General features: G+C 38.2%; 1 protein-coding gene across 5 annotated transcripts in view; it reads left to right on the plus strand.

Annotated features, from left to right (window-relative positions):
• The first annotated feature begins 215 nt into the window (after positions 1-215).
• The window catches only part of ZFAND6 (zinc finger AN1-type containing 6), a 68419-nt gene continuing 43371 nt past the window's right edge, over positions 216-25263 (plus strand). For 2 of the 5 annotated variants that reach the window (XM_069466534.1, XM_069466538.1), the window contains exon 1: positions 216-362. The gene's annotated coding sequence lies outside the window, so the exon portion shown is untranslated. Of the gene's footprint in view, positions 363-10368; positions 10453-25263 lie in introns of those variants that run through there. The other 3 variants (XM_069466532.1, XM_069466535.1, XM_069466537.1) reach the window with 2 other exon arrangements.

The following is a 25263-nucleotide window of genomic DNA, read 5'->3' on the forward strand; positions in this document are numbered from 1 at the left end:
GTCCCGAGCCCGATCCCACCCCGCCCCCGTCCCAGGCTCGCCAATCGCCGCGCGCTCCGGGCTCGGCCGCGCCCCGCCCCGCTCCCGGCCGCGGCCCCCTCCCGGCCGGTAACAATCGCGCTGGGCGGGGGACGCCGCGTCGGCGCCGCGCTGCGGCCAATCCCGTGCGCCACCCGTGCCGCGTCACAGGCCGAACAACCACACGGAAAAGTTTGATAAACAGCGGACCGAGGGCCGGCGGCGGCGGCGGCGGCGGCGGCGGGGCCGGAGCGAGCTGGGGTTCGGCGGCCTCACCTGTGCCCACTCACCGGCGGCGACAGGCGGCGGCGGGCGGCGCGTTAGGCGGAGGGAGCCGCCGCCAGGTTAGCAGCGGGCCCCACTGCCCTGCCCCTCCCCCACGCCGCGCGGACGGGCGGGAGCGCGCAGCAGGTGGCGGCCGGTGTCGGGCGCGGGCGGCCGGTGGCTCTCTCAGACCCGGCCGGGTCCCGCCGGGTGGGCGGCGTCGGGACTCGCCGCGGAGGGCGCGGAGGCCTGGACCCCGGGCGGCGGCGGCGGACGCGTCCTCGGCCCGGGGTCCGGTTCCGGGTTCCTCCACCTGCCGCGCGCCGGACGCCGCGGGCCTGGCTGTGGGAGCCGGCGGACGGGCGGGCGTCCGACTTCCCCGCCCGGTTCCGGTTTGCTCGGGATCCCGGTTTCTTTTCTGCTCTTCCGAGACGGACACCGAGGCCGCCGCCCGGCGTCGTCCCCCGCGTGGGGAACCGCGAGACCCGCGCGCCGTTCGCGAGTTGTTGCGGCGCGAACTTGGGCCTTGTGGTTACAGGGGGTTTATGTTGTTTGGCAGTAAAAATGGGCAGAATGAACGATTTTGATGGTCTGAGAAACAGGGTTAGATTCCTCTTTCAAATAAGATTCGGAATTTGGTTTTTTAAAATGTAAAATACCATCAACTTGAAAGATAAATTAGGTAATAACGTCACCAGTTTTCTGGCACTTTCTGAATCAGAAAGAGTCAGACTTTTCTGTAGTCTTCAGGGGTTCAGGGAAAATGTTTTGCAGAATGTGCACATTTAAATTTCCAAAGCTGGTTGTCTTTTAATTTCTTTTATGTTTTAAAATATATTTAGGGGGGCAGGGACCACAAATGTGCAGGAAGAAAACGGGGGTTGAGGGATTGATTATCTTGTAGTACTGATAACTTCCCGTGTGCATACATCTGCCAAAACACGTATGTGCAGTTTGTTGTGTGTCAAGTATATCTCAATAAAGTTTGTAAAAAGCAACCAAAATATATTTAATACCACAGAAGTATAGTATTGAAAGGGGAGAAATCTTGCACCCCCAAGCCTAAGTTTTCCATCCTAAGAGTATAAAGAGATAAAACATACTAAAAATCCATGACTCCTCCCTCCAAACCAAACCTGGAATATTACCAAAACTTGCATCTGCTCTGAGTTTCTTATCTGTCCAGTGGATTTTGCGTATATCACTCCTTTGCCTTTTAAAAAAATAGTTTTGTCACTTGTATGCTCAAAGAATGTGGTATTTAGTTTGATTTTCTTTTAAGCTTTAAAAAGTAGTACGTGGCTGTAGTTCACTAATTTCATTGGTTTATAATAGTGTGTTAATCTGTCATAACTCATGGTCATTTAGATTGTATTTTTGTTTTTGATTTTGTTTTGCTATTAACAGCATGCTCAATGAACATTTCTTGTTTCTGGCTCTCTAGAATTTCTCTAGAGTAACTACTTAATATGGATTGCATCAGAATATTTTAGGTAACTAGGAGTAAAATAAATTGAAATACTTAGAAATAAAATGAATGAAAAACATTAGGATTCTGTATTATGTTTAAATGGAAGAGTCGTAGCCATAGTGATTGTTTCCTAGTTATTGAACATTTGCATAAGAAAGGGAGATTTCGGTTAATCTACGTATAATGAATTTCTTCCTTTGAGATCACATTGTGAAAAGTCTGACACTATTTGGTATCTCCTTTTTCAGTGCAAAAATAGTATATAGTAGAAAAAAACACTGGATTGTATGTAAAATTAATCACTCTTTCTGCTGGCCTTCTCCTCCCCCAAATCTCAGGCATATTACTTAAAAACTTCTCTAGTGCCTAAGTATACTCGTGTAAAAGAAACCTGTCCTGTGCTTATCCTTTCAGTTTTGCTCAGATTGACTTGGGAAGCACCTGTGGAATGGCACACCCTGTTAAGGCGAAGCATTAAGACCAAGGTGCTGTTCTGTGGAATTACATTATGTTTCCTTTGAGACATTTTTGGAGAAAGATGTGTGGTGGCTAGAGTTCAGGATTTTTTAACCACACATTTATGTAGTTTTTAGATTCGAGGATGCCCTAAGGTGTGCTTCCAGAGCAATCTGTTTTATCATGCTAACAGCAATGCAGTGACAAATTAGGGCGCACTGTTTCCTTAATATTCTGAAGATGGTGTTTGTGTACAGAATATGAGTTTATGTATGGTTCTGAACAACCTGTTTTTGTTTGAAGGCATGGAAATAGAGATGATTTCATTTTTTATATATGTAGTTTGCAGACAGATCATCAGGGTGCTTTGTTTTGGTAGGGCTGTATTATTCTGCTTTAAAAAATTCATTTTTGTTTTTGATTATAAGGGTAACTGTGTGTAGTTTTTTCCTCCAAACTTTGAGAAGGAATAGAAAGTTACAGAGAAAAGCCATCTATAACACCACCATAGAGAACCATTGTTAACATTTTGTCAGGTATACGCCTGGTCTTTGCGTGTGTATTATATCCTAAACTGTTATTAATAAAAGTTAATTCTAAGCAGTATTAGGCTACGTCTTCCTTCAAAACTTATCCCCAATATGACCTGTCTGGCCACCTTTGTTGCATGTCAGATGGTGATAGTGGTCCTCTAACAGGTATCATTGCAACTTTGGCTCCCCTGAGGGTGACTCTGGCTGCTCCTGTGGAGAGCAGTCATTTAAATGTGTGAATTAGATTATTTTACTACCAGGCTCAAAGCCCTCCTGTGGCTTTTCAGTACACAAAATAAAATTCAGACTTTTTACTATGGCTTGTATACTCTAGCCTAGCAATGCCTAATATAAATGCAATGTGAGGCACAAACGGGAGCCACATTACTAAAAAAGATACAGGTGACCTATATTTTATTTAACCCAGAATACTATGATTTCAACGTGTAAGAAATTATTAATGGGATATTTTCCTTTTCAAGACTGTCTTTATAATCCAGTTTACACCTTTATAATCCATTTTCCACGTAACAGTGTATCTCAATTCCAGCTACCTGCGTTTCAAGTGCTGAGTAGCCTCAGGTGCCTGGTGGTTACTGAATTGGACAGTGCTGCTCCAGTCTGTCCGGCCCGCCCGCTTCGTCTGTCTTACCTTTCTCCCCCTGACTCAGGCATCTGCAGCTATCCTGGCCTTTTTGAATTTTTTGAGCATGCCAAGCTTATTCCCTTAAAATTGTTCCTTCTGCATGGAGCACACGATCACCTTTAAAAAAGAAAAATAAAACATATCATCCAAAATTATTTCTTTGTTATCATCTGTATCCCCTGTTTAAATGTAAACTACTTGAAGTCAGGGATTTCCTCATGTTTACCACTAGATCCTCATTTATTAAAAATGTGATTTTTAAAGGGTACATACCATTTCATCTTACAAAAGTACTGCAATTTAACCAGTCATCTGTTGGGTGTAATGTGTTACTTTACCCTCTTTTTTCCTGTTGTTATAAATGGTGTAGTGAAGATAATCTTAAGAGCCACTTCTTTCTGTGTATTCCTCATTATTTCTTTAGGATTTAGTCTCAGTCTTAGAATCACTGAGTCAAAGCATATGAACATTTCTTAAAGTCTTTTCATAAATATTGTCAAATCTTGTCCTTAAAAGTTTAACCACCATTATTGTATAAAGTTTGACTAAAAATATAAGAGAATACACATTTCCTTTTTTTTAATTATTTTTAATTATTTTTAGGGACAAGGTCTTGCTCTATCACCCAGGGTGGAACTGGGCTGGAACTCACTGCAGCCTCGAACTCCTGGGCTAAAGTGATCCTCCTGCCTCAGCCTCCAGAGAAGCTGGGCCTACTGGCATTTGCCACCACATCCGGCTACTTTTCTTTTCTTTTCTTTTTTTCTCCTCTCCTCTCATCTCCTCTCCCCTCTCCTCTCCTCTCCTCTTTTCTTTTCCCCTCCTCCTCCTCCTCCCCCTTCCCCTTCCCCTTCCCCTTTTCTTTTTTTTAGGAACAGGGTCTCACTGTGTTGCCCAGGCTGGTTTAAACTCCTGGCCTCAGGTGATACACCTCGAGTGGTTTTCCTGCCTCAGCCTCCAGAGTTGTTGGGGTGACAGGTGTGAGCCGCTGCATCCAGCTCACATTTCCTGTGTATCTTTACTGACACTGTGATCTATCCACCCATCTATCCATCCTTCCTTCCCTTTTTATGGGATTTATTAAATCTTTTTTGATTTATTATGATGGTAAATAGAGATATAGATATTGGACATCTTCCACTTTGCCTTTTTCCTATTTTGGGTGGTGTTTTATATTTGTGATATCTTTTTTGTTCTTAAGATAGCAACACTTTGCCATATTCTAAAAATATTTTTTTTGGCTCTTCATTTGCCTTTTATTTGCTTACAGTGTTTTTTCTTTCTTTCTTTCTTTCTTTCTTTGTTTCTTATTTTTCCTCTCTCTCACTCTCTCTCTTTTTACCATGCAAGATTTTTTACCTTTTAAGAAATCTAGGTTAATACTTTCTTTTGTGGCACCCTCTTTGCCTTTGCATTTAAAGGATTCTGCTATCCAGATACATTTTTCCTAGTTCTTTTCTGGTTTCATTTTTCACATCTATCTGTTTCTGCTCATCTGGGATTTATTTTGACATAATATGTGAAGTGAAATAACTTCCCTTATTTTTCCTAAATAGTAAACCAGTTATTTCAGCCCCGTTAAAAAATTGCTGTTGTTGTTGCCTTGAAATAAAGGTACATTTTTCATGTACTAAATGTGCATGTTCTTGGTTCTTTTTGGATTTTACTGAAATACCAATGATTTGGTACCGGTGCACTCTTGTATGCATCAGGGATGATATTTCTTTTAGTGAAACAGAGTGTTTTCATTTTGCTATTGTAAGCCTCCCCCAAATTCTTGGTTATTGCTTTGTTAGTCCTCAGGTTTTTTAGATGATTCCTTTAGGGCCACAAATTGGTTTTGGTTTTAAATTTTTTAACTTTTTTAAAAAAAGTTGAATGTGTTATTTCTAGACTTAAATGTTTTATGTTATATAATGAAAAAAATGTAATGCCATTAAATTGTCCTCTGGGCATAGCTTTAGCTATATTCCGTAAATTTTGATGCATAATATTTCATATATATTTTGAAAGTCCCTGCATTTGCAGTTTTCATTTGTTCAGCAGGTATTTAATGACCTACTCCATGCTGGACACTGTGCTGAGTGCTGAGGATGCAACTGTGAACAAGAGGTCGTTGCCTTCATAGGGCTTACAATCTGCTGGGAAAGCCAGTTAAACCAATGAATAAAGAGTTTTCAGATTTTGACCAATGCCTAGGAAGTAAAGAAATGGAAGGTGCTAATTGGGGGTTCTGAGAATGTCTCTCTTAGGATGTAGCATTTGAGAAGTGGTACCAAGATGTGTTTGAGAGTCTCTTTAGCTTCCTTAATCTGTCAAAACATTTTCAAGATATAATAACAAAGTTTTTTGATAAAAATTTTTTGTAAAAATTACTTTGCGAACAGTTCCAAGGTCCCTCCTCCATCTTCCACCTGGATTACTGCTCCAAAGCTTGTCCTGTGTAGAAAATTTGGAACTATGATTCTGAGTTCTAAGATGGAGGAGAAGCTGGAGAAAGCTTCCCAATGAAGGGAACGGTTAGCACAAAGGGTACGCAAAGTGTTTGGCTTGGTTTAGAATTTAATTGAAGATTGGAATGACTGGAGTTTACTGAGTGGGGAGAGTGGGACAAAGTTTGTTTCAAGATTTATTTGGGAGATATTATTTACAAGTCGGAGGGCCGCTTCCACCCCTCCACCTGCCTGTCCAGTTTAGATTTTGTGATCCAGATCAGTCTCCTACAAGTAACTCACATTATTTTGCCCCTTGGTTCTTTTCTTCATTATTTCTACTATGTTTTCAGTTTTCTACTCAAGGCCTTTGCATATGCTGTTCTTTTGCTTAATTGTGATTTCCTGGAGGAATCCTTCCTTGATGCGGCAAAATAGGTTTGGTCCTTCTATGGGCTATGTCTGTTTATTTCATAGTGGGCATTTCTTTAAACATTTGCAACAACTGCAATTCATTAAGTGTGTGTGATTTGTTTTAGTGTCTGTTCTTCCAGAGCTGTGCTTTACAGTCTGGTAGCTACCAGTCACTTGTGGCTATTTAAATGAATTAAAATTAAATTGTATCAAAAATTTAGTTCCTCATTCATGTTAGTCACATTTCAGGTGCTCAGTGGCCATATGTGGTTAGTGGCTGTTGTATTGGACCGCAGAGATATAGAATCTTCTGCAAAAACAGAAATTTATCTTCATTTATGGGTTTGTGGCTAATGGCTACTGTATTTTATTTAAATAGCCATTGGCTATTGAAATGTGGCAAGTCTGAATTGAGATGTACTATTAGTATGAAATATGAACTTGATTTCTAGTATAAAATAAGAATGAAAAATCTCCATTTAAAAATACTGGTTACATATTGAAGTAATGATATTTTACATGTATTGTGTTAAATAAAATATAACTGGTAATTTTACCTATTTATTTTAATGACTTAATGTACTAGAAAATCAAAAATCACACGTGGCTCCCATTATATTTCTATGAGACAGCACTGGTCTGACTGTAGCCTGTCAGTTCCTACGGGGGTAGGGACTGTTCCATTTTGTTTACCAGGCTGCCTGCCGCAGCTAGTGGTGCTGAGCGCATATCAATAGTAGATGTGCAAAAGATTTGGTGAATGAGTAAACTGACTCTATTAATTTTGGATGTTACTATATAATTGACAGGGAATATTACCTATTCAATTTTAGAATTGCTTTTCAGAATTGTTTTCTTTGTGCCTGAGTTTTTAAAATTGAATGTCAAGAAAAGCTTTTCTTTTGATAGCTATATAAAAAATTAATCTTTGTCTTTTAATCTTTTTTTTTTTTTTTCCTGATTTAGGCTGCTAAGGAGAGAGAGGAAACTTAAAATATCCCAACTATTTTCTGTCCATTTTTCTGTGTCTAGCAGTTTTAGTTAGATCCCATGGCATGTTATTTGGCACTCAAAAATTTATGACTGTTAAATCTTAATAGTTGAAGATTATGAATGCCTTTTCCTTTACTTTTGGTCTCACTATTGTGGTCCCTGTTTCTTTTTATTTTGCTTTTATTGGTGGCCTTGTTTATCCCTTTGACCTAAAACAAAGTGATTTACTGTCTCTTATAGAAAGATATCTCTTCTATCAGCTTGGTTTATGCCTTCTTATCTGTGTGTTTCCTTAATGTTTCCTTTGTGTTCATTGTTTTGCTGAATGGGCTGTAACCACCCTCCCCAACTCCTCATAGACACCTTGTATTTAATATTTTTTTCCCTTAAAGAGTTAGAAGAGATGCACCAGGAAGTGCAAACTCAAATACCTACCTCACTTTTGTAGGCTATGTGTATTTGTGAGGGAAATAGTTCTTTATTTTTTTCTCCATTGGATGGTAGTTTTCAGACTTTATTCTTAGTGATCCCAGTAATGTTTTGCTAATGTCAGGGTGGTCTTTTTATCAAATCACTGCATAGACCACCAGTAGTACTACCCAGGGAGAGTGCTCAGGATTAATTTCTTTCATAGGAAGAGCAGTTTGAGTTATTCTGAGGCCTTTTAAATTCTAAAAAAGTTTTTGCCTGCTGTGTGTGTACTCTACCAAAAGTTGTTCTGATTGTCTAGGTATTGATTATTTATATAAGGTCTTTTTTAATCAAAAGTGAAGTGGGACCAAGTTGTTCAGGGGCTTGTTCTCTTCTAAATTGTTTTTAGCTGGTACGTTTGGGAAAAGCTCTGGGCTTCCGCAAAGAATACACAATACATCCTTTGAATACTTGATGCTCAAAAAATGGTATTGTTGCATGCAGCCAGGGGACTTTGGAGCTTCTGCAGGCTCCTTGTTCCTGTGAAGCAACATTGTTTCCATGTAATCTCAGTTATAAATTTTATGGTTCTGATATTGCTTTCCTTTTATTTTTACTGTTTTCTTCTGCTGATTTAGAAATGGAATCAAATACTCTTAACTTTAACCTGTAGGCCACCTAAAACTGTAATTATCACCTTCAAGTTCTCTCAGCAAAGTCTTGCATGAAGATCTTCGAACAATCTGGAATTGCTAAGTCCAGGTCTCTGTTTTCTCTTGGTTATGGATTGATAGTGGTCTTGGTTATATTTGTGTATGATTAGTGTCTGTTTCATACCAATAATTAACTTTGAAGTGAAAAATTGATGTCAGAGCAAAGGTTTATTTTATTCCCATAGCTGTCTACTAATTTTATGCTTGCCAGACTTTGGGATTAAAATGTCTGCCATCTATTTTCTTATAAAAATAGAAAAAGATTTCCCTAAAAACTTTGGTCATCTACAGTCTGTTTTCCTGAAGTCTTAAGTTATGTATTCTTTCTGCTGATTGTTCCTGTACCTCTTCAGCTTCCAAGTTTCTTTTGCAAGAGTGTCCACACAGTGGGGAGAAAACCTGAACTTGACTCATGAAGTGCTGGGCATTCAAAGCAGCAAGTCCTTGCAAAGGATCTTGGGACTAGGTCTCTGTGAATTGGCTCTTTCAATTTGTCCACTTAAAGGGCATAATAGATTATGCAGCTGTTTGGGCTTCAGCAGGGTATTGCTCCATATTCATGTCTAGTTGCAATTATGTGAATTTTCAGTTTGTTACAAAGACTTTCCTTTGTATTCAAAACAATTTTGTTGGCTTTGTGTTCTAATATATGAGTTTTCTCTGAGGAAAAATGATTGAAGATTTTGAACTTTGAAAAATGTAGATTTAAATTTAAAAATTTTAATATATAAACTTATTGAAAGCATATTTTAAGAAGATGGTACACTTATTTGTTTTAATTTTGAATTTATTTTTATGAAACCATCGAAATTTTTGGTAGAAGTAAAAATTATACTTTAGTAAACACATTAAATGTGATTGAATCAGTCAGATGAGTAATGTCAGAATAATGTTTAATGGACCAAGCTACTAAAACATAAGCAGTTCTAATTAAAACATGTAAACTTATAAAATAGTAAAGTTAGTAATGTGTAAAGTGACAGTAGATCTTTTTTGTTTAAAAATCAGAGTGCCTATATGTTATGTCTTTAGAACCTCTGTAGTAGAAATATCATTTAATGTATCTTAGTGAATGGTTTAAGAGGAATATACTCTTCATCTGCACCTTTCGGGTGCCCATGCCACCTTGAAGTAATACTCAAGTAGGGTGCAAAGTAGTTTCCAGCCGTTTTTTAAAAAACAAAAATCTTAAACCTTCCTAAGCCTTATACCTGAACATGTCATTAGAACAAATGCCTTTTCCTTTTTGATCTCGGTTTGCAAATGGATAAGCTTAATATCTTGGCAAAATGCTCACACAATCTCCGACCTGTTAAATGTGGTAATATAGCAATAATATTTCTGCCCAGTTTTTTCTTCAGTTTTAAGTGGAAATATCTACCTTTGACATCAGTGAAATTTTTACTTTATTGTGATATTGAGAATGTGTGTCAGTGAATTTGCTAGATAGGTTAGAAATGAATCTTTGCATTCAGTATTTTAGTGCTGTATATTTTCATTTAAGTTATGGTCTTTAAATCTTAGAGAAAATACAGTTTTGTTCTTCTTAGTGAAATTTTGTAGTGGGTTTTCTGTTGCCGTTTTAAAATTTTTAGGTAAAATGTGAACTCTATTAAAAAGAAATCTGTCTTTTAAAGCATAACTTCACCTTCATGGCTCTGTAAAAATAATCGAGTTATTTAGGTTAAAAGCATTGTATTTTAAACAATTGATCACTAAACTCAAAATTAAAGCTGCTTCTTTGAGATTTTCCTTGATGTTACTTGGTTTATTTATTTTTCACCTAGACAAAAGAGTAAGCAAACAGTATATGGTGGGAAAACTGAAACACTGCATACTGTTTCTTTAAGAAACCAGCTTATCCAGGGGGTTTTAGTGTGTCTAACCTAACCTGCTAGCAAGGAAAAGTTCTTTAAAATAATGGATATTAGCCGTATCCAATCACAATGACCAGCTTCACTAACGGGGCGGAGATTTTACTCCTCAGCCACTAGAATTGGAGAAGGTGGAGCTTGGCATTCAGGTTCGGTTGCTTTGGAGTACAGCTTCAAGTGAAGTTAATCTGAGGTGAAGCAAACAGAAAATTGTGGAGGTTTTGTTGGTAGGATTTTTGTTCTAATCTTTTTATGATCCTTTATTTTATACTTTTGCTCCTTTATGCTTTTGTGTGTGCTACGTTTTGTCATTGTTTCTATTTTCTGATGCAAACTGAACATTAAAATTAAGCAGGGAAGCAGAACAAAAGGGCTGTTTGGACAGGAAATAGGTGTTCAGAGAATCAAACTTGACTTTCTACTATCATTATTTTTCGTTCAGAATTTGAGTGTCATTAAAAAAATCTTTGAATCAAAATCACCTCCAATAACAGGCTTTTCTCTTGGATTGGATATTTGAGGAGTCATTTGTCAGTTTTTATAAATGACATCTTGAGGAGGTCTATTTGATATGTCATTTTTCTTAAACTTAAGATCTTAAGTTGCCAAAAGACAGATAAATGTGGTAAGCTTAAATTTTTTTTTTTTTAAGAATTGAAATGCCTGTTTAATTTTTTTTGACCCCTAGCAAACTTCCCCTTTTAACTTCAATATATTTTAAATTTAGCAATACATTTACGTTTTTATATGCTCACAATTTTAGCTTGGTTTTTTTAAAAGGTCATTGATTGATGTTATGAACAAAGTAAAATGGCTTTTTTACTTCATTTAAACTCTTCATTGCTTTCAAATATGGAGATAAGTAATTAACACCCTTTTGAAACAGGAAATGAATGAGTTTATATTTTTCAAAGCTATACGTAGGCTACCAAAACTTTTTTAAAAAAAGTATGAATCTATTAACATTCTTACTTATGAAATAACTTCAGTGTGTTTCAGTACCAGATTATTTTTAGAGACTGTTTTCTTTATATCGTTGCTCTTTGCTCTCATAGAAATTAAGGTATAAAAGTTCATTTCAGTAAGCAGACCAAATGCCAGCTAAGCATTTTCAGCCATTGTACTTTTGTTTGCTATACTACTTGATCCAGATCATGCAAAGGTTTTTAAATTAATGCTTTTCTGCTATGTCTGTTACTTAAACAATACTATAATAATAAAATCAAGAAAAGTCACCCATATTACCCACAAGAAGATTATTGTATGATCTTTTTTTCTCTTCTTTCACTATATCTTATATTCTCACATTTTTCTAATAATTGTGAATAAGTCCAGTTTTATGTTTTTTCCACTAAAAATGTGTTGTTAAAATTGTCTTGATTTTGATAGCTATATACTTCTCTTAAGCCGATGCAACCTTACTTAACCTGGTCTTTCGCCTGTTCAGGCTGTTCCTGATTTTTCACCATTTTAAATGGTGTTGTGTTGAACACACTTCTGTGTATAGCTTTAGAATATTTTCCTTTTTAAAAAAGATTTATTTCTTTTGGACAAACCCCCAGGAGTGGGCTTACCTAGATCAAAGGATATGAACACTTCACTGGCCAAATTGTTTTTCAAAAGGGTTATACTAATCTATATTGTCACCAGCAAGATGTGCTCCAAAATCTTCGTAATGGGTAGCCCTTTAAATGTTCTGTTAAAGTGTACCTGTGGAGCACTCTGACTTGATTAGTTTTTGCCTAAACTAATAGCCTATTTTAAACTCCATTTTTCAATATGTAGAGGAATCTCAATCCATTTTCTGGACATTAAAATCAGCTGAAGGAAATTGGAAAGATTTTTTTTCACCCACTTAAGTGAGCAATTATATCTTTGTTAGGTATTTGTTTATTACATGCATTGCTGTGAATAAATACAGGGCTTAATGTTGTACACTGGCCTTGGCCAGAGGAAATATTTTCTTCTGAGAAAATACATCAGCAATATTTTTAGAGAGGGGACTGGAGTAGTGCCATTTAACATTAGGGGACTGGAGTAGTGCTGGTTACATTACCTATCTCTAAACCTGTATGAATGACCTTTGTCACTATTTGTGTATTCTGAATTTTGAGTTTTTAAAATACACTTTAAGAATGGAGAATTTGTGTCTGTAGTTCTAGGTTTTGAAATGGTATATCAGCATTTTCCCAGTATTTAATAGGCTTTTCAGTTAAAGGTAAGAAGATTGGACATACACATAGTGGCGCTGAACATATGTTTTTTCTGTTTGTCTTTAAGGTCATGCCTTGTTTGGGAATGACTGCTGATAGTGTGTGCTCTTACTAGCTAGTCTATTAAATGGCATAGGCTGTAACTGTTTCCGTTATGAACCAGTTGACTAAGGTTCGAGGATAAACTTGTGTTAATACAAAATTTAAGACAATTCTAAATACTAATTTAATTTGTAAATGGGGGTCAAATAACAAGCCCTAGGTTGAGCTATAACTCATCGATGACACCAGTGTAGTTGAGCTTGTATGATCTTGAATTAAATAGTCTAGCTCATTTTGCAACTTAAAAAATTTATTTTCTGTAAACATTTATTTCAATTTACTGATAACGTAGTATCTCTAACTTTCAGAGCCAGTGTTGGTATGTTTGTGTTCATATTTATATCACAAATATTTCCTTTATTGCGAATTTGAGAACATGTATTTGATTGTCTTCTTAGCAAAATTTAATCTTATTGCTACCAGGTAGAAATGAAGATAATTGTAAAAATGATTTTAGTGAAAGTCATTTCAAGTTTGGCTGTTGATTACATTTTAGTGGTACCCCAAGGTAAAGGTTTGCCTACTCTTACACTCAGGGAAACACTAGATCTTTGAGAAATTACGTTCTTTGGTTTCTCTGCTGTGTCTGTGCTGCACTGGTCTCTGGTTGACAGAACTGGGAGTATCCTCTTAGAAGATTCATTTCATGCGGAGAGTAGAAATCAGTTTTCTACAGGGAGAAGAAAACTCTTAAATTGACCTAGATATTGGGGCACAATATGAATAGTGGTGGCTGTGTTTTGTCCTTTTAGAATGGAGGTAAAAACGATACAGGGGGATATTAAATGCACTCAAAGTCTCTATTGGTAATTGTCATTCAAGGGGAATATAGTGATTTTTTTTTTCCTCCTAATAATATAAGGAAAAATTTTAATGAGCAATATGTTGATAAAACTTGAAAGAACATGGAACCAGTGGCTTAGTATTTATAAGTTCTCTGTTCTGTATAATATGAGAACTTTAACAGCTTTACAGTGTTTTTCCTATATGGCTTGTTTATAAAAGTAGGTAAATGTTTTAGGAAGTATTTTTTTGGTTGATAAGTTAGGAAGTGTTTATTTGTGAACTGATGTGTCTGTGAACCTATTTGAATTTGGTTTTCTGTGTTTGGATGTCATTAGAAAAATGAACCACAGACTGTCTCATGGTTAGCCATGTTTGGGTGGAGAGGAGCTCCATCCGTCCCTCTTCCACCTTTTTATCCTTACCCAGTATAAGCACCCTGGGTCACCCACCCACCACGGCCAGCCACCCCATGGATTTTTGTGAGCACTCAATTTCTCAGCAACATTTGGCACTATTGACTACTTTGCCTTCTTGGACTGTTCCATGAGTTTTATGACACCACCTGTATTTCTTCCTATTTGTGATCTGTGTCCTTTGCACATTTTCCCTCTTTACAGCCATTAAGTAATGCAGTTTTATAGGAGTTTGATCTTAACAGTCTTCTCACTCTAAACTTCCCCTTGGGTAATCTCCTGTGCCAGATCTTTAATTAACATCCTATAAGTATTAATGGTTCCAAGATCTGTATCTAAAATCCAGATTTTTTTTTTTTTTTGCACTCAAGACCCATGTATATGCAGCTCACCAGGTGTCTCAGTAAATGGATGATATTGGCATCTAAGCCAGAACCTGGGTGTCATTCTGATTCTTTCTTCTCCTTCACTCCCAATTAGCCACAAAGTCCTATTAATTTTAAATCCATAGTTTCTCTAGAATCCATGTACGTTTTTGTTCTTCTCCTCCTTAGCACAGGCCACACTATGGTTTCTTGCTTAGATTACTAAGCATCAACTTGACTCATCCTCACTACTAGTTTTGGTTCTGTATGACACATTCTTTACTGTGCAGTTAAGTCTGTTTTTCTCTCTTTCACATTAGTGATTCCTTATTGCCCTTTGAACTTTAACTATCTGGGGTCTGTGATAATACCAGCTACGTCTGTGCTATACATTCTGTCAGGTAGTCCCCAAACAACCCGAAGAGCTAAGTTTGTTGCTGTCCTTGAACGAGTGAGGCAATTTAGGAAGGTTAACTAGTTTGTCTGAGGGTGCTTTAGCTAGTAAGTGGCCAGCACTCTTTGAGCTGAGGTTTACCAGACCAAAATCCTTTCCCCTAACCACTGAGCTATGTGCCTTCCTAAACTTTTCCATCCTTTTTTTTCCCTACACCACTTCACCCTTTAATCAGCTATTTGCAGTTCCTGCTTCTAATGCACACTCAAAAGTTGCTGCCCGAGTCTAAAAATGCTTTAAGGAAAACAAACATTTTCAAAAAAGCATTTCTGACAAGCTTTTGGGTCATTCTGAAAAAGATATGGTGCTTTAGCATCCCGAGAATGTGAGAAGGTAAAACAGTGAGACACAGGAAAAGTAAAGGTAGTTTTCTTTCTCTAATTAGTTTTGAATTTCAAAGTTGTTGAATTCCTCACATTTAATAAAAGCTTGAGACCAAGCTGTGTAATGGGGAGATTAGGCAAAGTGGGGAAGCACTTCATCTGAGCAATTTGAAATGCTAATGTCTCCTGAAATAGCTATGAGGCTGGACTTTGCTCATTCTGCATCCAGGTGTGTAAAGCGTGTCCCTGTGAACACAAGTCAAATAACCTGCTGACTAACTTGCAGATAGGGCAGAGAGGCTATATATGTTCTTTTGTGTTTAATATTATATCATCAAAAAAGTTAAATACTACAACTACCTCACATTAAAATTGAGGTAAACTGAGGCATAGTTGATCTGGAATCATTTTCATTTGAAATATTTTCTCTTTATCTCCCTTTGCCATGTATTGCCCCTCCTATGTTATTTTAAAGCAAAATAAATGGGGAAAAAATAGCCTTTCATTCATAACTTTGGAAGCAACTTGGTGGAAAAGGAAAAAGATCAAATGGATAGAACTTTTAAAATATGTAAAAATTACCAATATTTGTTTCTTTGAAAGGGTTGAATTCTTAACTATGGTTGGGAGTTAAAGGTAATTATAAACTTATATAAAATCCATGGAGAAGGAAGAGTGAGTTTTTTCTTTAACATTTAAAGTTTTTTGAGGCAGGAAATGTTGTATTACTCTCACAAGTTTTATTGTGGCATATTTCACTATCCAAAATAGTCTTTTTTTAAATAATAAAAATGTAAAGTAAGTTCATTTAATAGATTTTGAATGTTATAATAGATTTATATAATAAAAATTTGGAAATTGTTTTACTTAGCCTTGATAAATAGAATACACAACCATTTTTCTTAAATTTTTTAGATAATTGTTTAAAATATATACAGTGGTGCCCCCCCAATCTGTGACGATATGTTCCAAGACCCCCGGTGGATGCCTGAAACCATGAATAGACTGAACCCTATATATGTATGTTTTTTTCCTATACATACATACTTATGTTAAAGTTTAACTTATAAATTAGGCACAGTAAAAGATTAACAACAATATAATAATAAAACAGAATAATTATAATAAAAATTATGTGAACGTGGTCTCTCTCTTTCTCTCAGAATATATTGCTATTTTCAGATTGCACTTGACCTCATTAGCGGAAGCCACTGATGGTGAAAGTGTGGATGGAGGACTACAGTAGGGTATTTCTTCTCTCAGTGAATACCGAATCTCAGTAGCTGTAGACTTTTATAAAACATATTTACCTTTAGGAGGAAAATCTGTTCTTGGCAGATTTTAAAAAATGAAAACCTACACTAAAAAGTTCCCATTAATTGCCTAAAGTAATTGTTTTAATAGCAAATTCTTGTTGAGTTGTGTGCCTGGGGCCTAGTCAGGTAGTGAAACCGCCTAGTGTGGTGAGTTTGCAAAGTGCCGTCAGATGGTCCTTTCTGAAGGAAGCTCACATACTGTTTGGTAAAGTTGGGCGATATGAATGTTTCCTGTCTGGTAAGTCAGTTAAAGAAAACCTTTAGACAGATTATTAATAAATTTAACGGAGTTTGAGCAGAGAGCAAGAATCAGGCAGCCCCCAGAACCACAGTGGTTCAGATCCACTTCAAGGCTGCCGAGTGGTCAGATAACAGTTATGGACAGAAAAAGGGAAGTGACATACGGAAAAGGGACATGAGGTAAGAGCTGGCTGGGTTGGTGACAGCTCAGCACTGACCGTGTTTGAACAGGGTTTGAACAGTCGGCCGCCCGGGGTTGGCTGATACTCTGCTGCTTGTTACCAGAGCAGGTTTTCCCGCCTGTTCACACAGCAGGTCAGCCTACAGTTCACCCTGTGCAGAGAAGCCTTAGGCCCAACTGAAAACGTGTGTGATGGCAGCTTTAGGCCAGACTTAATTTAGTTGAACATCAGTGTGATGTGTTACTAAGTGCCAAGCTGTGGTTTGTCCTAAAGGATTGCGGTGGAAGCTCAGTGGGGGGAAAGATCACTGTACGCCAAGATAATCGGGAAATTAGAAAAAGTAAAATCTGAGACATGCCTTGAAGATTTGTTAGATTTGTTTGAGACTGCCCTGGTGACAGTGAGCTGCTGCCTTTTTTTTATTTTTATTTTTTTAAATTTTGGATGTGGAGCAAAAGCCTTATTTTATTTACCTGAAAAGGGACAGCCCTGGCGTGGTAAAGTGGAGTATAACAGAGACTCTGGATACTCAGCCCAAGTTTTACTGGTGTAGCTGGTGTCATATAATTTTCCACTTGTCCAGTGAGCCCTGACTTCCTGGGATTCTTGAGGTGGGAAAGAGGCCTGGAGGGTACGCAGGGCGTGGGGCGGCGGGTCTGAGCAGTGGTGAGCTGTGAAGGCTTCTATGGTGTCAGTGTTAATTTAATAATTGCAACTCATGTGTTGGACACTGTGTCAGACCCATTAACTTCTTAAGTTCTCAGAGCAGTACCACGAGATGGTCACTATTGCTGTCTCTGTTTCGCAGGTAATAATACTAAGTCATAGAGAGATTAGGGAATTTGACAAGAGTAAACAGCTGGTTAAGTGGCAGAGCCTGTATTCAAACCAGAGCATGATCTTGCCATGCAGGTTTGCTTGGAGAGGGAGAGAAATTCAAGACAGGGAGACTACCAGTTGCTGTTTTTGAGGCTCCATGGTAATCTGAGTAATTTTACTAATGTTACTGAGCCTTGGGTGTGTGATCTCAAGATCACTGTCAAGTGACTTCCCGGGAAAGGTAGAAAGATTGACAGAGGCATGTAGCGAGGATTATTCATTCTCATTTCAGTAAACATCAACTGATAGAAATTGCTAGAGTTCCAGATTATTAAGAATTTTGTGAGGATTGGACCTGCTTTCACTGAGTTTACATTTTCTGGTTCTTTGGTTTCCTGTGAGCTTAAAATCAGAATTTCTCTTTAGAAATTTATTAATCAGCTAAACTATCTACATCTCCCTAATTTGCTTTTTATAAGTACCCCTCTGAGGTAAATGGGTCTAGGTAAGAATGATGGTGGGCGGAGCGCCTTCTGTGTCCTGTTGCATAGCTAAACCTCACAGCCCTGTGAGTCAGTAGTGGTGTTACACAGAACATCGGACAGTCCACTGATTCCTCCTAGGCGCTGTGCTACAACTTATGATACTTTGAGGAAATATGCAGAGAATTAAAATGTTAACGATATAAGGGAAAACAGAGATCAGGCTATAATAGGAGCACAGAGAGTCAGAGAAAGTGGCTGTGCTAAGACTCAAAAGATAAATAAAATTTAACCAGAAGGAATGAAAGGGATGAGCTAGGCAGGCCTTGTAGCTTGAGAGAAAAGCGTGTACTTGGAGATGATTAAGAGGATGGAGGCTGAGCGCTCTAGGACCCAGGAGGAATGACAGGAGGCTGAGTCTGGACAGGCAGGGAGCCAAGCCTGTTTTCTCAGCCATGAGAACCTTGGATTGTTGGTCTGGGGAGTGATCTGATCCTGTATTTATTTGCTTTGAGTATCTTCTTTGGCAGTAAAGTGGTGTGGGTAGGAGTTCAAGGTTGCACAGCTAGTAGGAAACAGCTCAAGCTTGAATCCAGACCTTGACAATATTACAGCCCTCTGTTACTCTGTATGTTTGTTTAAGCCTAGATTATTTTAAGCTGCCTACTGTGTTCAGGCCCATTGATCAGGAACATAGGCAAGGGGAGTGATTTCATGACACACAGAGTTACTGGAAGTCAATTCAGAGAGGCAAGAGATTACATGAAATTTATTATGAGGTATAGGTTGAGCATCCCAAATCAGAAATTCACAATGCCCTCAAGTCTGAAACTTTCTGAGTGCCAACATGATGTTCAAAGGAAATGCTTATTGGAGCATTTCAGCTTCCAGATTTTCAGATTAGGAATGCTCAGCTGTTAAGTATACAATGCAAATATTCCAAAATCTGAAAAAATTCAAGATCTGAAACACTTCTGGTCCCAGGCATTTTGAATAAAGGATACTCAACCTGTATACCTAATAAACTGAGGCATAACTGACCGATAAGTGGGAGGGATGAGGTCCTAAACCAGTTGTTATATGGCATAAAAGGGCCATATGAAAAATATTGACCTAGTTAGTAATTTATGTTGGGGGGGCATCAGAAATGACTAACGTGTTAAGCCAAGTTGGCAGAGAGAATGATAGTTCCCTTGAAAAAAATTACTAAGTTAGGCACAATTGATTTTTGGAATAAGTTATGGAGCTATGTTGAATTTTGAGGTTTAGGATTTTCTCTTCAAATCACTGAAGGTTTGGGTGTGCACCAGCCTGCAGACCTGGCTCTGCTGCACACACTGGGGTAAGTGACACTTGCTGCCCCAGCCTCTGAGGACCAGGCTGGTGTCTTCTGGCGTCATCACACCTCAAAATACCTCTTGAGCTACAGACTGAGTGGACCTAGTTAAGAATTTTGAAGTTAGTCATTCCTACCATGCCCTCACGGTTCTGTACCAAATGCAGTTTCTTCTTCCTCCCCCTTTGGCTCTAGAGCTCTTTTCTGCAGTGAACAAGGTACTTAACTCTTCACAGAATGTTCCTTTGTCTCCTGCCCTGACTCATGTTTTCCTCCCCCAAAGGATACTGCTTTCCCTGTGGTCCTCTCAAGTGGTGACTGCTGATTCTTCCATATTCCACACCAGAAGGTAAAAAGGGTAGTGACGTTTGTGTTTTCTAGCTCCTTTTGTTGTTTTCAGGCCATTACTCTTCCAGGAAAAAAACCCTGTGGTCCTTCTGTCAAGGCTCCTTCTCCTGTTGTCATCTTTTTCCCTTCCTCATCCTCTCGTGTTCCCTGAGGATTTGCTCCCTGGGTTTAAGTTCTTCCTCCCATTCAAGTCATTCCCGTGACTCTCCACTTCTCTGAATGCTGGGATTTTGGCTTGTTTTATTTGTTGCTGTATCCTCAGATGCTGGAACAGTAGCTGGCACATGGGAAGTGCTTAGTTAATATTTACTGAATACATGAATGCTTTTAAGCTTCAAAAGTAAATTAATTTTTAAAACTCCTACGACTTCTGTCTCCAGAGCTTTCGCAATCTACTCCCGAGATCAAGCCTTGGACCTTATCATTACTTGAAACAAGTCCACTTCTGAACTTGTTTTCTGATTATAGAATTATAATACATGTTAATTATTGAAAATTTAGAAAATGGGTGGGCAGAAACAAAAACGTCCATTATCGAGCTAACTACCTAGAGGTAAAAACAAATAAACATGCCCTATACATCTCTTTAGCCATTTTCTTATAAACATGCATTCATATTTTTATTTTTTTTAATAGGGGATCATATTGTACATACTGTTTTAAAAATCCAAGTATGTTTTGTGTGCTTTTAATTTTAGGGTTTTTTGTGCTTCTAAACCTCAGCTGCTGAGTGGTATCAGAGCAAATCATAGTTTTATGTTATGACACCACTATGAGTTTTTCTGTAACTTTTTTTTCTTTATTTCAGGCTATTACGGGGGTACAAACATTTTGGTTACATGTAATGCCTTTACCTCACCCAAGCCAGGGCTGCAAGCCTGCCCTTCCCCCATACGGTGTGCTCTGCCTTCCGTAGTTGTGAGTTTACCACCCCCAGGCCCCCACTTGACCGACACCCATGAATATGACGACCAACCGTGTGAGCACTTTAGTGTCCATCCGTTAGTACCAGTTTGAGACGAGTACATGTGGTGCATGTTTTCCCATTCTGGTAACTTTTTATTTTGATTTAATTTCAAACTTTTACATAAAAAAGTTGTATGAATAGTACAAGGACTCATATCCTTTTCCTAGATTCCCAGTTGTTATACTCTGTGTTTTTTGTTCCATTATATTCTCTTTCTCTGTGTGTATTATATAGCATATGTAATAGTAATTAAATTAACATGCATCATGTGATATATGTAATATATATGTATATCAACTTTTCCTGACTAATTTGGGAATAAGCTGGAGACTGACTTTTTACTCCTAAGTACTTCAGTGTATTTCCTTAGAACAAGAATATTCTCTTACATAGTAAAATTAGCTTATCAAAAACAGGGAATTTAACATTTATGCAATAGTATTATTTAATTTACTGTCAATATTCAGTTTTGTTAATTCCCTCAACAATACCCTTTTATAGCTGTTTTATTCTTAAACTTTGCTTACAACTTTTTATAATTCACAGCTCAAGCTTGGACTTGGCCACCCATTCTGATCACAGTCTCTCCCCTTCTTCTGTGACAGTTTTTAAGCTTCTCTGTTCTTTAAGACTTTAAATGACTCTTTCCTTTTACTTCATTGTTATCACTGAGATTATTTTGTGAGTTTTCACAACTTCCTGCCCCTTCTTTTCCTTAATGTGCAAATATTTCTATCTTCATTTTGCCCCTTTTCTTTGTAGAAGATACATTCTTCCTGGGTAAGAAAATTTTCTTCATGTATGCTGTAGATTAGTGCTGCCTAATATGGTAGCCATTAGTGGCTACTTAAATTAAAATTAAGTTAAATTAAAAATTTAGCTTCTCGGTTGCACTAGCTCCATTTCAAGTGCTCAGTAGCTCCATGGGGTACTTCTTGGGACGGCGCATCTGTAGATTCCTTTCTTCCCAGCGTTTGAAGGGTTTTCCTTTATTGCTGCTGCATCCACAGGAGGCCCACTGTGAACTGGCCTCTACTCGTCTATGTATTCTCTAGTCTCGTTCGCTAGTCACGTACCTTGTGCTCAGTTGCAACAAACCATGTGCATTTTCTTCAAATACCCTGTTTCATGCCTTTTTCACTCCTATAGGCCTCTGCCTGGTGTGCTCTTCCCACATCTTCCCGACAGACCTACTCGGAATTGACAGCCTCTTCTGTTCTTACTGCATTAATCATACCAGGTCGTAATAACTTCACACATTTGCTTTTGGTACTGAAGCTGTGGGATCCTTAACGAGTAGGGACGTACTTTATTTATCTTTGTGTCCCCATGACCTGGCATTCAAATTATATGTTGAGTTGAAATGAGGATGTAGTCTCTACCCTCTGGCTGCCTACTGCGGGCCGATGGCTGTTTGTGAGCTGGAGGAGCCTTCCCTGGAGCACTGCCCGAGTTCTGCTTTCTACCCAGTCCCTTGTGGCTGGGCTTGCCTGCACCTTGACTTCTGTCTGGATGCTTGAATGATGATTTGCTGATTATTTTTCTAATCACCCAGAATCCAGGGTAACTCTCCAGCTTCCTAGATACTTATGCTTTAGGAGGATCAGTCCACTTGTGGTTCTGTGCGCACTGTGTGGGCTCATGGTATCGTGTTGTATTTAGCCTGGAGTGTCATTCATCATTCCAAATATTAGTTGGGCAACACCCACCGTCAGCAAAATAATCCTTTCCCTGTGACAAAGCTAGTCACTCTGTTCTATAACTTGTCTTCATTGTTTATGTTTGGGTTGTTTTAGATTACGTTGTGACTTGTTAACTTGCCTATCTTTTTGAGAGTAGTGGCCTACTCGAGTCATATAGCTCAGGAACTTTTTCACTTTAGATTATATACTATTAAGTGGTAAAGCAAAAATTTGAATCCATGTGCACTTTTTTTGTATCCCCAGTATTTGCACATACTTAGTGCTCAGGAAATGCCTTTTGAATTGACCAGTGGCCACAGTTCTCTGTAGAATCTACATCTTATTTCTTGGGGTTTTAACATACTTAGGTGCTTGGGCTTTGGAGTCAGACTGTCTGGGTTTAAATCCTTGCCTTACCACTTAACCAGTTGTTTGACCCGAACAAGTTCTGTGATCTCTCTAAGCCTCAGTTTCCCCATTTCTAAATAGTTCCTACCTTTAAGGAAACGGTGCAGGTAAATATCATTTATCTTGGGGCCTCTCAATTCTGTTCATAGTACTTGACCTGCTACTCTGACTTAGCTATTAGCTTCTTAGTCTTTCCTGCCCGTTGGCTCTCTGATTTTTTTTTTTTTTTTCCCTAGCAGAGCTAATGAGACATTTAAGTGACTTTCTAGTAGACAGTTAGCAAAAGGAGAACCTGGAGAAAGGTCTGAGCTAGAGTCGTATTTGGTAGACATTAGTTAGAACTTTGAAACCTGAGCTAGTGTATATAAAAAGACAAATAGCAGCCATGGGACTTTGAGATATGGTTCCAGGAGCCATATGTCTTTGGGCAACCCAGTTGCCAAATACTTTTTGTAGGCCTTCTCATTATCTATTGACATCCATAAAATACAGGGTCACACACTTAGACAAGCAGCACGGAAATTTATAGTGCCCCTTTGCTGCAACCCACTAAAGATTTATGTTTTTCTACTAAAATATTCTTACTTATTAGGTCACACATCCTAGGTTTAGATTTAGAAGATGTGGTTATCATAGGTGTGACCACATTTGGCAAGTAGGAGGAAGAGAAGTTGCCAAAGTTTTTTAGTCAATAAGATATATCTTACTGACTTATATATATGTGTGTGTATATATATATATATATTATCAGTTTATTAGATGATTTTGTATCAGAGAATGGAGCAAGGAGTAAGAAGAGTAGGTACACATGAAACTAGAGAAAGTGTGAGAAGAGAGGGTACCACGAGAATCTCTGAATCTAGATGCTTAGTGGATGATTTGTATATGATTAAATTCTAAGCCATATTTTGTTCTTCTAATAATTTTGATACTTTTCTTAGAATAATAAAATGCTCTTTTGAAGGAAATGGGTTACCAGGGACTTTTGTCCATTTGCTTTTACGAAGAGTTTCATTAGATAAAATGGTAATCTTTATAATGCTGTCTTACTATGAAAATCAAGAGTGAGGCCGGGCGTGGTGGCTCACGCCTGTAATCCTAGCACTCTGGGAGGCCGAGGCGGGTGGATCGCTCGAGGTCAGGAGTTCGAGACCAGCCTGAGCAAGAGTGAGACCCCGTCTCTACTAAAAATAGAAAGAAATTATATGGACAACTAAAATATATATATACAAAAAATGAGCCGGGCATGGTGGCGCATGCCTGTAGTCCCAGCTACTCGGGAGGCTGAGGCAGGAGGATCGCTTGAGCCCAGGAGTTTGAGGTTGCTGTGAGCTAGGCTGACGCCACGGCACTCACTCTAGCCCGGGCAACAGAGTGAGACTCTGTCTCAAAAAAAAAAAAAAAAAAAAAGAGTGAAATATTTTAGATAAAAATAACACTGCAAATTGCTGGTTTGTCATCAGTATCCTTGATTTGTTCATTGTCTCTAATGAGAAACATCCCAATTTTTAATGTTTGTATTTAATATCTCACTATGACCATTAATGTTAACAGCTGATAGCATTCTTGAATTTAAGTTTTTGCTCCCTGATAATGCAGAAACTCTATTTTCCAAGTTAAGAATAAATCATTGCAGTTATTATTCACTTGACAGATTGGAATAGAAGCCATTTTATATATTCAGTACTCTAACTCTTAAAATGAGAGAGCTACATAATTTAGAGTGTTTGTTAGTAGGGAGAGAATGATATCCTGGCTTGCTGGTTGTAGTCTTTTGAGTCCAGTTTATGGTACATCTTAAAACAAAAAAATATGTATGAATAACTTTGAGAAGGCAAACATTTCATGCTAATTAGAACTCTTCCATGTTAAATGACTGCCACTTTTTTAGCAGAGGGAAAGTGAGCGTGGATTGATAGGAAGAAGTAGAATTATTTTGTATTGTGGGTACAATATTTTGTATATTGTCTGTCATTTGTTAGACCTCACTCCTTAAACAGGATAAAAGAGATGAAAAGGTATTAAGTAATGTTCAAAGTACGTAGAATGTAGGTAGCAAGATAATTGTACTCCAGGGTTTTTATAAAGTGTTGGCCACAGCTGAGCAGTCTTAAAAGATGGTAATCTCGAGAGGTCTAATTATTTCATAACTTACATTTACCTGATCAGAATGTGTCTCCTGAATGGGCATTTCATCTTTTTGATGGAAACCTTTATTGAATAGTAGTTGGTTTTAAAGTTTAGAAAGAGAAAAAGCAGGAAAAGAAACCAATTTAACCATAGAAGTTCTCATTTTCTGCAAAATGTGAATGTCTTGGAATAATATAAGCATAGGTACATTGTAACTTTGTTCTGTGAAGTTAAACATTTGGTTTACATGTTACATATATGCTGCCTATCTTATGAGAAAAGGAAGAAACAAATGAAAAGCTTATAGAACTCTCAGTTCTCTGTGAGAGGCCCTTTTAGTGAAGAAGGGCTTGCGGGGTCTTCTGTTGGTGTGGGAGAGTAGCCTTGCAGTGTTCTCAGTGGGTTGGGGTCTCACCCTCCAGGAATAATCGGGGCAGAGAGAGTGAAGCCAGCGATTTTTTTCCTCTCAAAA

The sequence above is a fragment of the Eulemur rufifrons genome, chromosome 3 (assembly GCF_041146395.1).
Source record: "Eulemur rufifrons isolate Redbay chromosome 3, OSU_ERuf_1, whole genome shotgun sequence".
NCBI lineage: Eukaryota > Metazoa > Chordata > Mammalia > Primates > Lemuridae > Eulemur > Eulemur rufifrons.